The following is a 10,390-nucleotide window of genomic DNA, read 5'->3' as shown; positions in this document are numbered from 1 at the left end:
GCATGAAACCCTGGAGCAAAGGACCTGCAGACACTGGCCATGTGACTTGCTATCTGACAGAGTAACCCCAGATGCCAGCAGCCTTTCTTAAGAGAAGAAAATGCTTGTCAAACCCTGGTATGTACTATGCTTCAACTACACAAAAGAATATCAGCTACAACATGAATGAACCTTGAGAACATTATGGAAACTGGACACAGAAAAAGAAGCCACAGGAATCAGCCTGAAGCTGGAAGTCAACAGAATCCAGAGAGAAAGGAGAAGATGCCACCTTGTGCAATTGCCATGTGATGGAAAAACCAAGGAACCTCAAAGATTAAAGGACAGTCAGAGGCTATCAAGCCCAGAAAGAAGGAAGCCTTCTAGCCTCTGTGAGCAAATAAATTCCTGTTGTTAAGCAAAAAAATAATTAATTCATTAATTAACCTGTTTCTGTTTACTTTGCTTAATGTGACTATTAGAAAAATTTTTAATTACATATTTGGCTATTGGATATACTGGCCTATAAAGTAAATGAATGCCATACAAAATACAGCAACATTTTGGAAGCAGCAAGAGAGTACTGAGAGCAACCAAGTATGACACCTACACCAAGGAGGAGACAAAGAAAATCAATATAGCACCGCCATCTGGAGTAATTTAAAACATGGCTAAACATTCCTACCTATTTTAGAGGTGGCTGAAGGTATCCCAGTTATTTCTTTATTATAGTATTAACTACAAAGAAAGTAAAAAGTCCTTTTCAGTCTAGTGTGTTTAAGAAGACATGATGGTGGATCCTGTAATTGTAATACATGTCAGAATTGGTTGAATAGAATCATTGCCAGATGCTAACAAACTAGAACCTCATTCTAATGCTATTCTTGAAGATTTTGCGATAGGACCACCATTAAATGAGAGTACCTTATAACAAGGCTGGGGAACTTTAATGCATGCTTGAACAAAGTACCGATCCCCTCTATCTTTGAATATTGTCATCTTTAATGATTCCCTTAGCCTGGAGGGGAAAGAAAGGGAAACTGTTTAGCTAAATCAATCCTGGGGATGAAAATTCTGCCAGATGTCATGAGCAGATCTCCATCATATTCTCAAACATTAGTAAATAAAACCGTGCTGATGGGGAGTCCATGAGAGACTGGTATAAAAGACCCACACTTGTTTTCTAGCTAAGAGTTGCCACAATTTCTAAGATTCTCTATAGTTCTACTGCAAGAAAAAAATATCCCAGCAGGACGCAACAATAACATGAAACAGTGAGCACAGAAATATTTTTATTGTATTACCCATGGTGATTTACCAAAAGGAAAGATAAATATTGAAAATTTTTTAAGTAAACAGAAGTTGCCTTTCATCTCTGCAACTTCATTCAGTATATAAAAGGTTTCAAGCAATGAAAGATTAAAGAGAAGGGTTAAGATGTGCCAGGATACCTAAAAAAGATGAAAGATTGAAAATAGTGGAAGAGGGTGAGAAGTAGGAAAGTTAAATAATTAAGCAAACAGGTTGAATGAGGAGAATCAAGGGATCAGAAGGCAAAATGCCATAGAAAGATCAAAAAGATTTTTACCCCTGTGAAACTCAAGAGAAGCAATTGAGCAACTTAATAAGGAATTCATTTAGAGGAGTAATAGAGCATGCATTTGAGAAAATGGAGCACTTTTTAAGAGTGAGCATTAACTAACACAATTTAATAACAGAATGCTTAATATCGTGTGTTGAACTGTTTTGTTTCTCTGCTTTCTTTGCATACCTTGTTTTTTTGCTCTTTGATGGTTATTGGATTTCTTTTTTCCAAGTGAAAACCAACCAATATACCCAGAGTCCAGTTATTATAATTTCAAGACATGGAAAACTAAGCTGATGGAATCAAGATTGTTTAATTTTCAGAAAAGGAAAATCAAAGCCATATCTGTTATTCAACCATTATCTGTTTTTAGCTATTAAAAGGTTTGTGGACTAAATAATAACTAGGATTGCTGTTCTGACTTTTTCTTGAGAATGTCTTGGAGAATATCAACTCTTGTACCTTTAATTTTCTTCTGGTGACTTCAGGATCACTTCTGGAGAATAAAACCTTGAAAGGAGGAAGAAAGGAATCAAGTTCTTTTTAAATATTGTTCTTTAATCTCCACAGCGCAGGGCAGACTTTCCCAGAATCTGATTGGTGGTTTTTACTTGCTGCATTTTTTCCAAACAGGAGATGCAAAAGAAAGGACCAGTGGTAGCTATTAATTCTGGATACTCGAGTAAAAGGCCTGAGTGTCAACGAGAATTGACCCAGTTTTCTTTGCAGGATGCCTAACCATGCGATGTAGCTCAAGTCTCCTGACCAGAGTCACTAATGAAGCTATTACCTGAGGACCTGGCAAACACTGTGGCCAGGAGCAAGATCTGCTATGACCAACAGCATGTGCTGTTATCAGATCCTTTAGAAAAGTCTGGAATCAGAAAGGATTATTTTATGGAAAAATTAGTTAAAGATCTTTTAAACCTTTAACTGAAGTTTTCTCATTGTGAAATGTATCTTCCTCAAGATTCTCTTTACTACGAAACCTTTAGATATTCTCTGGCAGACCTTATGGATTAATTCCTTGGGAAATATATATATCTTTAATATATTTTTTCAAAATCTGTTGTACTTAACTCCTAAGAACAAGTTATTACAGGGATGTGATAGCAACCCCAATTCCAAATAACCTTAACAAGAACAAAAAACACATATAGAGATGTGTTTGCATTTGATTTATTTTTTTAGTACTTATAAATATTCTAAATCCTTTCATCTTTGTTCTTTTTAAATCAGCTTTTGGCCTATCGAAAAGAATATACCTTTTTTGCATTCATTTGAACATCTTTTCTAGTTTAGAACTTGTCTCAAGGGAAAACCTTGAAAGAAAATTAAAACTTCTTTTTTAAAGCCCACAACAATTTATTAATATTTTAAAGCTTTTCAATACAGTTGCATTCACAAATTGGATTTGCAGTGTTTGATATAAAACAATTGTTTTATTCCTACTTCAAGTGCTCCACTGTTTTCAAGCTTGTTAATTAAATGTTTTATTTTTTAAAAATACTGCACAAGTTTCGCAAAACTTCATTTGCACCTGCTCCATGAATGAATAGATGTCCTTGGAACAACTCCAGTTCATTAAGTGGAAAACCATTTATTTCTCACAAGAATTCAGTCTTTTACCTGTAAGCTTCAACGTGAGTTAGTAGGCATTGTATTCTCTCACTTTTTATCTGCTGTCAATTAATACAAGCATTTTTAGTATGTAGTGGGGTAAAAGGCATGTCATTTGGAATGGCATTTCCATTGCCTGATGCTCTGATGCGTATGTTGAACTGACATCTCTGTAAAGCTATTTGGTGGTTTTTATCTTTCAGCCTAGCCCTTTTGGTCTTGCCCCATCATCTTTCTTCCCAATAAGATTCAGTAGTGTGATCTGATGAGATACAGACATTGTGTGCAGCAGTAAAACCTGGTACAGTTTCTCAGGGATTTTTACATTGGAGCCCAAATCAGTAAACCTCTTTCTACCTCAGAGAAGAAATAAGGAACACATCAGATACTATTGGACCACTGTGGTGTACCCCAGGAAAACATGTACTTAACCTTAATCCATCCCTGCAGGTGTGAGCCATTGTAACTAGTATCTTTTAATGACGTTACTTCAGTTAAGGTGTGGCCCACCTCAATCAGGATGGATTTTAATCCTATTACTGGAATCCTTTATAAGCAGAATGAGTCATTTAAAAAAAGACCATAGAGGGAACAGCCAGAAGCTGCACATCAACAGAACCCAGAAAAGACCGGGGACACCAGGAGATGCCACCATGTGCCTTGTCATGTGACAAACTAAGGACCAGGATCCCCCACAACCAGCCCCAGAACACTACAGTTTACAGGGGAAAAGCATGGCCTTATTGATGCCTTGATCTGGACTTCTGTCTTAGCATCAAAACTGTGAGCTAATAAATTCCCATTGTTGGGTGCACGGGTAGTTCAGTGGTTAGAACGCCCTCCTTCCATGCGGTAGACCCAGGTTCCAGATCATGTACCCAGAAAAGTAAAAAATTAATAATAATAAAATAAATTCCCATTATTTAACCTAACAAATTTCATGGTATTTGCTTATACAACCTAGGAAACTAAAGCAACCAGTAAGAATCTTACTCATTCCTGCCAAAAGCATTTGAGGGCGGGCCACGGTGGCTCAGTAGCAGAGTTCTTGCCTGCCAGGTTCGAGACCTGGGTTCGATTCCCAGTGCCTGCCCATGCAAAAAAAAAGCATTTGAAGTAGGTAAAATCAAAGACCAGTAAAGGTAATTCTTACTTGAATTAAATTTGGCCACAGATCAATTTAAAGTATTCAGATATCATAATTACAATGCCCATTCTACCTCTACTTAGCAAAAAAAAACCTCATAGCTTCTGCTAAAAGAACTGATAGGTCTGAAAAACATAATAATATATTTTTAAGTTTAAAAAAGTTGATTACAATATCTAATTTATCTTGTATGGTCAGTTTATTCAAACACCATAATTACATAGAATCTTGAATAGGAATGAGATCTTGTTGGTTTGTATAGGTTAGTGTGATGCCCCGATATATCCCACAGTAGTTTGGACACAGAATAAGAAAGTACTTTCAAATCCCTCTTGAGCAACTGGGGACAAGTGTAGAAATATCAGACTTCGCCAACTGGGGAATTCACAATATTCTCGCAAGCATTGGTAACTACCAATTTAAGAGGCCAAGCCCTCGATCTTGGGGCTTGCCCTTACAAAACTTATTCTTGCCAAAGATAAACTAAGCCTACTTATAATTATGCCTAAGAATCACCCCTGGAGAACCTCCTTTGATGCTCAAATATGGCCTTTCTCTCTAAGCCAACTCTGCAGGTGAACTCACTGCCCTCCCCTCTACATGGGACTTGACTCCCAGGGGTGTAAATCTCCTTGGCAATGTGGGACATGCTCCCAGGGATGAGTCTGGACCTGGCATCATGGGATTCAGAAAGCCTTCTTGACCAAAAGGGGGAAGAGAAATGAGACAAAATAAAGTGTCAGTAGCTGAGAGATTTCAAGTAGTTTCAAGAAGTCATTCTCAAGGTTATTCTTAAGCATTATATAGATATCCCTTTTTAGTTTTTAGTGGATTAGAATAGCTAGAAGGAAAACTGTTGAACTGTAATCCAGAAGCCTTGATTCTTGAAGATGATTGTGTAACTATATAGCTTGTATGGTGTGACTGTGCAATTGTGAAAACCTTGTGCTGACATTCCCTTTATCCGTGTATGGATAGATAAGTTAAAAAATAGGGACAATAAATAAATAAATAATAGGGAAGATAAGGGGCATATGATATTTTGGATGTTCTTTTTCATTTTCATTTTTATTTTTATTCTTATATGTATTTCTTTGGAGTAATGAAAATGTTCAAAAATTGATTGTGGTAGATGAATATGAAACTATATGATGATACTTTGAACTATTGATTGTACACTTTGGGTGATTATATGGTATGTGAATATATCTCAAACAAATGCATTTTTTTAAAGTGGATTGCGAAATTATGTAGACTAAGTTTCACTTATATAAAAACTACAAACATCCATGTACTTGATAGAGGAGGCACTGAGAGATCATCGAGCAGGACATTAACGTTTTTCTCCAGGTAGGTGGTTTTACAGGTGTTTTAAATTGTCTTCATTTTGCTTGTTTGAGCTTTTTTCTGCAACACATGTTTACTTTTGTGTAACTTATAAGAATGGAGTTTTAAAAAATATTTTTAAAAGATGTATTATTAGACTGGATTATATTCAAGGAGTGAACAGCACATAAAGCAGCTTATTAACCATCTTTAATCATCAACTGAATCAATAAAATAAATTTTTAAAAATTCATTTTTAAAGGTCTGCATATTGTTGAATAAATATCCTCAAATATATTCTAACAATCCTAATGTTTTCATATCCTAGCTGCCAACTGTTGACTTTAATAATAGGAATTTATTGACTAATGGTTTTGAGGCTAGAAGTACAAACCCAAGGCATCACTAAAGTGTTGCTTTCTCCCAGAAAACTGTGGCATTCTTGGGCTGGCTGCTGGCAGTCGTTGGTCCTTGGCTCTTCTGTCCACGTGGCAGTGCACAGGGAAGCCTCTCCTGGCTTTTCCCTTCTCTTCCAGGTTCTATTGGCATTTAGCTTATGGCTGCCCCCTCTGTGGCCTTCTCTGAAAGACTTTCAGTAATAGGACTAAGACCCAGCCTGGTTTAGATGGGCCACATCTTCACTGAAGTAACTTCATCAAAAGGTCCTATTTACAAGAGTCTACATCCAAAGAAATGGATTAATATTTAAAACATATTTTTCTGGGGTACATAGCTCCAAGCCACCACATATAAGAAAAGGTATTGTAAAGCCTTTAAGAATATGAAAATATCGATGCCTCATGTACGTCCTTTCTTTTCATGACGTCATAATCAACTTGCATTGTTTACAATTGGCTTTGTTTTCACAACATTCCAATCCAGAAAAGTAAACCCCATGTGAACTCCCTAATATCTCTTCTTCTTTTTCTATATAATATAAAGAAAATCAGGTCTTACTTTTTCTATATTCTATCTCAAATCTCAAAAATAGGTGGGTCTTTTCCATTTATAAAAGGAGTGGAGATTTTCTTAAAATTAGGTGAAAAAATGTATTTGCTTTTCCTGAACTACAGTTGATAGTGTAATACTCAAGGTACTACTCTTGGTAGGGTGGGTCCCTGTACCCAGAACACATTTCCCCAACACAGAAAAATTTAGAGACTCTTGTTTATACCACCTCCATCTTCATTCTTCCCTTAGCCACAACCACCTGCTTCTAGAAATCATCCCCATCTCTCCACTCCAAAAACCAGGAACAGAGCACACACTTTGTGATCTAGTGACTGTTCTACTTTGTAAGGCTAGAAGGAAATAAGGAGCCAGGATAATACGTCCACAAGCTTTAATTCCACCACATTGCTGAGGTCTCCTATCACAGAGATATCATGATGGGTAGAGATGTGTGAAAGGAGTGAAAATGGTCCATTAAAGTTTTTATTTTCCTCTTCAGTGAAGGAAGTATTTTGTTTTAGCGTGAGCAACTATCACTGATTGGCCAAAATAATGGCATAAAGAATATCTGCTTCTCCATCTCCCCAATACAGCCCATTTGGATGACTTCCAGAATACAAAATAAGATATACCATGCTATTAAGTCAGTCATTGAGCTGGGAATGGACTATTTTAACCTTCAAAGATTGATCCTGCTGTTTGGTTGGTTTTGATGTGATTCATGAAATAATTTTATTTAAACGTTACTTAATAATTTGTTTTATTTAATGTAATTACTGAAATATTTTTCACTTTGCATCTTAAAAAAGCATGTCTATAAATTTAAAGCAATTATATGTAAATTTAAAATTTTGCTTTATTTCTCTTTTCATAGAGAAATATGAATATGAATACCATTTTATTGAAATAAAAAGTATAGATATATAGAGATTGCTGAACCAGTTGAGAGTCAGTTTTAACATATTATCTCTGAATCTTTAGCATGCATCTCCTAAGAAAAAGAACATTCTCCTTTATAATCTCAGTATAATTATTCCACTCAGTATAATTGCTTCCACATTATTATCTTATATACAGTCCATATTCAAATTCCCCTTATTTTTCCAATAATGTTCTTAATAGTTAGTTTCTAATTATTAAGATTGTTTATAGTTTTTACTTGTTTCCAATCCAGGATCCGATCTAGGCTTACACATTGAATTTATGTCTCTTTCAGGTCCTTCAATCTAGAGCAATTCTTCAGCTTTTTTGTCCATTTTTGTCCTTCGTGACATAACCTTTCAGAAGAATCTAGGCCAATTGTTTTGAATAATGCATCTTAGTTTGAATTTGTGTGTTTCCCAATGTTAGATTCAGGTTAAACAGTTTTGGAAAGAGTACTACATAGATGACATTAGGTCCTTCTATTGCATCTCATCAGGGAACACAGGTCAGTTTGTTCCACTACTGGTAATGTTGGATAATGTGGATATGTTGGTTATGGTGTCTCTGGTAAATTGGAGTAACGGGTGATATGGAATTAAGATTTTAATCCTTCCAAGTTATAATAAACAACTGTGCCCCCAAGTTCTATAGTGTTAGGCAGTTATTTTATGGTGCTTACTACTACCCTAAATACAAGTCTCTCTGGTACTTTAACCTCCACCCCTCCCCCATATTTTTGTGAGTTTCTCCCTGAAAAACCTCAAGGACCTCCACACCTGCCCACAGCCTGTTTTTCTCCTGCCCTCCTTCATCTCAATCTTCTCTTTTCTGCCTTTACTTAGCAGGTTCCTATAGCTATCTTAACAGAGTACTCCTTGCATCTCCAAGTTAATTGAAACAGGCCTCACCCCTTCTGCCAGGAACGAGTTCTGCTAAGGGCCCCCTCTATTGACGAATGATCCATTTACTCTTCCAAGGGTCTTGGAGACAACCTTCTCCTACCTTCGTCCCACATCCAGGAACCTTCACTTCCACACAAGTCTTTGAGTACCATACCATGTCTCTGTATCACCCAATAGATTTCCTCATGACTGCCATCCATTTCTTTTCTTCCCTTGTTCATCAATGATCTTGGCACCCAGTAATTCGTTCTCTCTACCTTGGCTCTTTTGTTCTTTGGATCTTCAACATAACATTTTTTTAAAAGCATTTCCAACAGTACCACATTTACTTAACATTTTCGTCCCTAAGGGTTTACCTGCATCTCACTTCAATGACTCATGCCAATGAGTTTAGCATCACCTAGAAAAGCTCCACATTTGGAATTTCAATCTCCATATCCCCTCTCATCCTTCAAGCTTCCTTCCAACTGATTGCACACACACTCTTGGATTTTATCATAACTCTCAATGCATCAACCCTTTCCTCTACTCCAAGTACATCACCTATACATACTTCCTCCCTGTGCAACTGCGAGATTGCCACCTACTTCCTCAACTGCCTTCCTCAGATAGAGAACGATCCAATCATTCATATCTTCTTAATCCTGTTCTTTGCTAAGCCCTTCTGGAAAAATCATAAATCACAAAGAGCTCCTGCTTCCCCATTTCCCTAACTGATCCTCCCCTAGCCTTCTGCATCTTAGTAAAGAGCACCACCAGTCACCTTGTTTTCAAGTCTAAAATCTAGAAGTTAACATTGATTCATCTCCTTCTTTCCCTTAAACATGAAGTCTCTCTGCAAGTGCTTTGGTTCCTGTCTCCAAAACATATATCAGAATCCAACCATGTGTCACCACTTCCACTGCTAGCGCTATAGTTCAAGCCACTGAAATGCTCTCTTGAAATGCTACAACTGCTTCTGAGATAGCCTTTCAATTCTATTCTTGCCTCACTCCACAATACCTTCTCCACTGTGAGGCCAACGTATTTTTTAAAACATCACTTCTCTGCTTGAAACTTTATAAATAGCTCCCCACCACACTTAGAACAAAATTTATTATCCTTGCCTTGACATACAGAGCCTTAACTGACCTCGCCTCCCCCTACCTCAGGTGTCTTAGCTCAGACCACCTTCCCCTTGTCCTCAAAGATGCAGTCACACAGGCCTTTCTCTCTTTAAAACACCAGACTCATTGCTGCCAAAAAATATTTGCATTAGCATTGCCTTTTGCCCAAAAGGACCTCCACTTGATATTCAACTCCTGGCTCCTTTGTTCCTTCAGATCTCACCTTAGATTTTACTTCCTCAAAGAGGTCCCTCTCACCTTCCAGTCTACAAAATCTTCCAGTACCTCTCTGTCACATAACTCAGTGTTACCTTCTTAACACTTCACGCTGGTATTTTTTTTTTATTAACTTGTTTGTTCCTGTTTGTCTTTGGCCATGAGAGCAGGGACTTTGTTCACCACTTTACCCACTAACACACAAAATGGTGCCTGGCACAATGCAGATACTCAAAACACGGTCTGTTGAGTGAATACAGATTGGAAACCAAAATAAATTAATAGCTTCATCTGTGAAGTGGGGGATAATAATAATAATACCTCATAGGTTTATTTTCAGGATCAAATTAGTTAATACATGTAAGGGATTGCACACTGCTTTATAATTAATTGTTGAATGACTTAAATATTAAAGATGGGTTACCATCTAATAGTAAAATACTGTGCCAAAACAAGCATGTATTAATGATTCATTAATTTTCTATAGAAGATATGAATTAATTGCCTGTTTTTCTGTTGCTGAGTGGCTCTGCAGATAAAAAAAAAACATTATGTCATTTCAGTCCTAGTAGAGCTCACATTTTAGCAAAGATTTCGATTCAGATTCATAAACAATTACTTGAGATGTGTTTTA

The 10,390-nt window shown here is 36.8% G+C and overlaps 1 long non-coding RNA gene across 1 annotated transcript; it reads right to left on the bottom strand.

Annotated features, from left to right (window-relative positions):
• Positions 1-1,933: 1,933 nt before the first annotated feature.
• Positions 1,934-6,398, bottom strand: LOC143682835 (uncharacterized). Its single transcript, XR_013175311.1, has 3 exons — positions 6,052-6,398; positions 4,178-4,272; positions 1,934-2,074 (listed from the first exon to the last, which is right to left on the bottom strand). It is a non-coding gene; the product is annotated as an uncharacterized LOC143682835 (long non-coding RNA).
• Positions 6,399-10,390: the final 3,992 nt, after the last annotated feature.

Source organism: Tamandua tetradactyla, chromosome 5 (assembly GCF_023851605.1).
Source record: "Tamandua tetradactyla isolate mTamTet1 chromosome 5, mTamTet1.pri, whole genome shotgun sequence".
In the NCBI taxonomy this organism is placed as follows: domain Eukaryota; kingdom Metazoa; phylum Chordata; class Mammalia; order Pilosa; family Myrmecophagidae; genus Tamandua; species Tamandua tetradactyla.
Note: the sequence above shows the minus strand (reverse complement) of the source record. Positions and strands in the feature narration are given on the sequence as shown.